Source organism: Ambystoma mexicanum, chromosome 7q, assembly GCF_040938575.1.
Source record: "Ambystoma mexicanum isolate Mex_15411 chromosome 7q, UKY_AmexF1_1, whole genome shotgun sequence".
Classification (NCBI taxonomy): Eukaryota; Metazoa; Chordata; class Amphibia; order Caudata; family Ambystomatidae; genus Ambystoma; species Ambystoma mexicanum.
In genome coordinates, this window is record NC_090941.1 from 568,043,240 (window position 1) to 568,049,239 (window position 6,000).

Here is a 6,000-nt window from a genome sequence, read left to right on the forward strand (position 1 = left end):
TCTGACTATATTGTGGTCTTGCGGTGAATGGATGTCTTGCATTGGGTTCTGAAAAGTTTGTCAGCATTGTCCACCACCCTGTCAGCTAATACCTGCAGTTCAGCTTCACGGAATTTGGGTTTATGGATCACTTTGACAGGCACCCTTGTTTACTGGCATGCTTCCAGAAGGGTTGATCGCTGAAGGGCTAAGGGAAGTGGTGATTTAAGAATGGATTGTTTTAAAGATGGCCGCCATGCCTGTTTGCAACATGGTGCTATTTCCGATCAGCAGTCATTCCACAAGCGGAATTACCACTTGGTAATTCCACTGATTTTTTCCAACGGTAATTGCTAAAAAAAATTGGCAGATTTACCACTCGGGGTTGTTTTTAGTCAGTAATTCCACCAGACAGAATTACTGCTACCACTGATGATTTGTGCGTGCACCCGTCACGTTGTAAGGTGGCGGTAATTCCACCAGACACCACAGTAATTCTGTCTGGTGGAATTACCATCAAACTTACTGCCCAATTTGTAATGAGGGTCTAAATCCTAATGATATGTAATGTAATACAATTTATAAAGTGCAAGCCAAGGGCATCTGGCCACTAGCCAACTAGTAAAAGAATAGCCACAGGGCCCTCCCCAGTCTCAGAACAGGAACGTCTTAAGTGCTCTAAACATGGGGTATCATTCTACACAGCACATACTGGGCCTAAACATATAGTTAGATGAAAATTAAATAACTTTATGAAGTCCGATGACAGTCCAGGAACCCCAGAAATGAGTCTAGGTGAAACACTATGGAGGCATGTGTGCTCTTTCTGGAGTTCATCCTATAGATTGACCATATAAGTACCTTTTGGAGTGGTTGAAGACCACCCCCAAAACTTGTCCACTTCCATATCACATTCTGGAGCTCACAAATGCATGTGACACCCCTAATGTGGCCTTTTCTTTGCATGCAACAGGGAACACTGGAGTTGCAGAACTCTTCTTTCAGGTGGCACAGACACCTGGCGTGCCCTCGAAATAGGAGAAACATGCAGCCAGCCCCTGCTTTGGTGACATAACCATTCATGAGGAGATGCTAGGCAGCACAGAGGCTACACCACTGCTTGGTGGTGTTTAACTGATCAAAGTGGGCTAATGGAGTAATTTAATGTATGATGTGTATGTTTAGGATGGGTAGCTTTAGAGGTGGTCGGCTGGGGCTATGCTTGTGGTTCGGTAGAGGCACATGGGCTTCTTGGTGTGGGTCTGCAAGGGGGCAGGGATATCTTGCTATGTGGAGGGAGGATGGGGCATTATGGTATTGGTCTAGAGGGAGAGATGGGGCATCTAAGTGGAGTCTAAATGGTTATGTAGGGGCATGCTGGTGTGGGTCTTGCGGGATGGGGCACATTGGTATGGGTCTGGAGGGATAGGGACACAGTGGTGTGGGTCTGGAGGGAGGAATAGGGACACTGGTGTGGGATGGGGTACATTGCTGTGGGTCTGGGGGGCAGGGATGGGCATCTTGGTGGGGTCTGCAATGGATGGGGGCACATTGGTGTTGGTCTGAAATTGGTATGGGGCATCAGTTGGTCGGGAGGTTGGGATGGGGCATCCTGGTGTGGGTGGGATGGGGACATCTGTGTGCATCTGGAGGGTAGGATGGAGGCACCTTGGTGTGGCTCTGGAGGAAGTGGATGGAGGGACATTGGTGTTGGTTTGATGGGAGGGATGGGGCACATTGGTGTGAGTTTGGTTTGGGAGGGACGAGGCACATTGGTGTGGGTCTGCGGGAGAGATGGGGCATCCTGGTTTGGGTTGGATGGGGACAATGGTGTGGGTCTGGAGGGAGGTGATGGGGGCACATTGGTGTGGGTTTGATGGGAGGGACGGGCACATTGGTCTGGGAGACAGAGGGGGCACATTGGCGTGGGTCTGGAGGGAGGGATGGGGCATCCTGGTGGGGTCTGCAATGGATAGGGGCACATTGGTGTCGGCCTCAAACGGGTATGGGGCATCTTTTGGTCTGGAGGGTGGCATGGACCATCTTGGTGTGGGTCTGGAGGGAGGGGATGGTGGCACATTGGTGTGGGTTTGATGGGAGGGATGGGGACATTGGTCTGTGTCTGGGGGAGGGATGGGGCACATTGTGGGTGTGGAGGGAGGGATGGTTCATCTAGGTGTGGGTCTCAAGGGCAAGATGGGGTTTTCTTGCTGTGAGGCTGGAGCGATGGTGGCATCTTGGTGGAGTCTGCAATGGATGGGGGCACATTGGTGTTGGCCTGAAACAGGTATGGGGCGTCTGTTGGTCTGGAGAGTGGCATGGCTCATCTAGGTGTGGGTTGGGAGAGTGGGATGGGGCATCTTGGTGTGGGTCTGGAGGGAGGGGATGGGGCACATTGGTGTGGGTTTGATGGGAGGGAGGGGGCACATTGGTGTGGGTTTGATAGGAGGGATGGGGGCACATTGAGGGTTTTGGGGGAGGGATGGTTCATCTAGGTGTGGGTCTGGGTGGGGGCATCTTGCTGTGTGGATGGAGGGATTGTGGCATCTTGGGGTCTGCAGTGGATGGGGGCACATTGATGTCGGTCTGAAACAGGTATGGGGCATCGGGAGGGTTGGATGGGGCATCCTGGTGTGGGTGGGATGGGGCATCTTGGTGTGGCTGTGGAGGGAGTGGATGGAGGCACATTGGTGTCGGTTTGATGGGAGGGATGGGGCACATTGGTGTGGGTCTGCGGGGAGGGATGGGGCATCCTGGGTTGGATGGGGACAACAGTGTGGGTATCTTGTTGGGGTCTGCAATGGATGGGGGCACATTGGTGTTGGTCTGTAACAGGTATGAGGCATTGGTTGGACTGTATGGTGGGATAGGGCATTCTGTTGTGGGTGGGTTAGGGACATCTGTGTGCATTTGGAGGGTGGGATGGCGGCACCTTGGTGTGGCTCTGGACGGAGTGGATGGAGGCACATTGGTGTGGGTTTGGGAGGGACGGGGCATGTTGGTGTGGGTCTGTAGGGAGGGATGGAGCATCCTGGTTTGGGTTGAATAGGGGCATCATTGTGGGTCTCGAGAGAGAGGGAATGGGGGCACATTGGTGTGGGTTTGGGCACATTGGTCTGGGGAGGGATGGGGGCATATTGGTGTGTGGAGGGAGGGATGGCGGCTTCTTGGTGGGGTCTGCAATGGATGGGGGCACATTGGTATTGGCCTGAAACAGGTATGGGCATCTGTTGGTTTGGAGGGTGGCATGGATCATCTAGGTGTGGGTTGGGAGAGAGGGAGGGGGCATCTTGGTGTGGGTCTGGAGGGAGGGTATGGGGGCACATTGGTGTGGGTTTAATGGGAGGAATGGGGCACATTGATGTGGGTTTGATGGGAGGGATGGGGCATCCTGGTTTGGGGGTGGGGGACATCAGTGTGGCTCTGGAGGGAGGGGATGGGGGCACATTGGTGTGCGTTTGATGGGAGGGATGAGGACATTGGTCTGTCTGTGTGAGGGGTGGGGCACATTAAGGGTTTTGGGGGAGAGATGGTTCATCTAGGTGTGGGTCTGGAGGGCTGGATGGGGCATCTTTCTATGTGGGTGGAGGGATGGTGGCATCTTGGGGGTCTGCAATGGATGGGGGCACATCGGTGTCGGTCTCAAACGGGTATGGGGCATCTGGAGGGTTGGATGGGGCATCCTGGTGTGGGTTGGATGGGGACATCTGTTCATCTGGATGGTGGGATGTGGCATCTTGTTTTGGCTCTGGAGGGAGTGGATGGAGACACATTGGTGTCGGTTTGTTGGGAGGGAAGGGGGACTTTGGTCTGTGTCTGGGGGAGGGATGGGGGCACATTGTGGATCTGGGGGAGGGATGGTTCATCTAGGTGTGGGGCAGTCTCGGGGCATCTTGCTATGTGGTTGGAGGGATGGAGCATCTTGATGGGATCTGCAATGGATGGGGGCACATTGGTGTTGGTCTGGAACAGGTATGGGGCATCTGTTTGTCTGGAGGGTGGGATGGGGCATCCCGGTTTGGGTGGGATGGGGATATGTGTGCAACTGGAGGGTGGGAAAGGGGCATCTCTGTGTGGCTCTGGAGGGAGTGGTTGGAGGCACATTTTTGTGGGTTTGATGGGAGGGATGGGCACATTGGTGTGGGTCTGTGCGGAGCGATGGAGCATTCTGGTTTGGATGGGGACATCGCTGTGGGTCTGGAGGGAGGGGATGGGGCACATTGGTGTGAGGAGGGATGGGCGGCACATTGGTTTGGGTCTGGGGAGAGATGGGGCATATTGGTGTGGGTCTGGAGGGATGGATGATTGTATCTTTGTGGGGTCTGCAATGGATGGGGGCACATTGGTGTTGGTCTGGAACAGGTATGGGGCATCTGTTTAGAGAGTGGGGCATCCTGGTGTGGGTGAGATGTGGACATCTGCATCTGGAGGGTAGGATGGGGGCATATTGGTGTGGGTCTGGTGGGAGGGATGGTGGCATCTTGGTGGGGTCTGCAATGGGTGGGGGCACATTGCTGTCGGTCTGGAACAGGTATGGGGAATCTGTTCTGGAGGGTGGCTTGGGTCATCTAGGTGTTGGTTGGTTGGGAGGGTGGGCTGGGGCATCATGGTGTGGGTGAGATGGGGACATCTGTGTATTTGGAGAGTGGGATGGGGCATCTTTGCATGGGTCGGGAGGGAGAGGTGAAGGCATCTTGATGTGGGATGGGCACATTGGTCTGGAGGTACGGATGGGGCAAATGTATCTGGGTCTAAAGGGTGGATAGGGCATCTTGGTGTGTGGAAATGGATATCTTAGTTTGGGCCGGGAGGGCAGGATGGGGCCATCTTCTTGTGTGGAGGGAAGACGGGGCATCATGGTATGGGTCTGGAGGAAAGGATGGGGCATCTTGGTGGAGTCATGATCGGAGGGGGCATTGTGGATCTGGATTGGAGGGACAGGGCATATAATGGGGGCATGTCAGGGAATGATGAAGCATGTGGGTCTGAGTGAGAGCTGGAGCACTCTGGTGGGAAGGAAGGGGGCATCTGGGTGGGAATGGAGGGATAGTGTATGTATGTCTGGAGGGAACGATGTTGGTCTATGGGAGGGGTGAGAGCATGTGTGTGTCGAAGGGATGGGGTCATCCCCGGTGTGCGTCTAGAGAGAGGGATAATGGCGCCATCCGAGTGTGAGTCTGGAGGTGAAGCATATGGGTGTGGCTCTGGAGAGAGCATCTTGGTGTAGTTATGGAGGGATGGATGTTGGTGTCTTTGTGTGGGTTTGGAGGGAGGAATGGTGGCATGTGGGTCCGGAGGGAGGTGGCATTTGAACCTGGAACATGTGTTCGGAAGGAAAAATGGGGCATTTGAGTGGGAATTGGGACATGTAGGGCTGGGGTATCTGCTTGTGAGTGGGGGCATGAAGCATCATTAACAGCAGAGCAGCCTGAGGGAGAGCCGCTGGCCCGACCTTGTTTGTATCATCGACACGCACACCCACAGCCCGGGGCACCCCTCGCGCTCTGGTCCGTCCAGCAGAGTTGTCCGGGGCCCTGGGGGAACCAGGCGCCGGCGAGCGGGATTACCTTCCACCGAAGGGAGTCCGCGACCCAGCAGATGGACGCTAACGCCTGGCAAGGTTGGGGTTAACCTGCTGGGGATGTCCCCCAGCCACGCACCAGAGAGGGAGACCCGCATGACCTCCCCTCTCCTTGCTGTGCCGACGGGGGCACGCGTTTGCCCCTGTTATGCAGAATCACATGCAGTACCCTTTGGGAACACTACACATAATTAAGACTACAAGTGTAAGTACAATGTCACCTTTAGTACAAGCCCGTACTACACAGTAAAGTGGTAGCGAAGGCTGAGCAGCCAGACTTATCTCAAGAGTAAAGTGAGCAGTACAAAGGGTTACACAAAGGACTAGCAATCACAATGATTCATATAAACACTTAGTCAAGGTTTCTTGGTAAAAGAATATACATTTATTTACACAGTCATTTGGAAAACATTCCACTAGCAAAAGCAGCTCAATCTCAC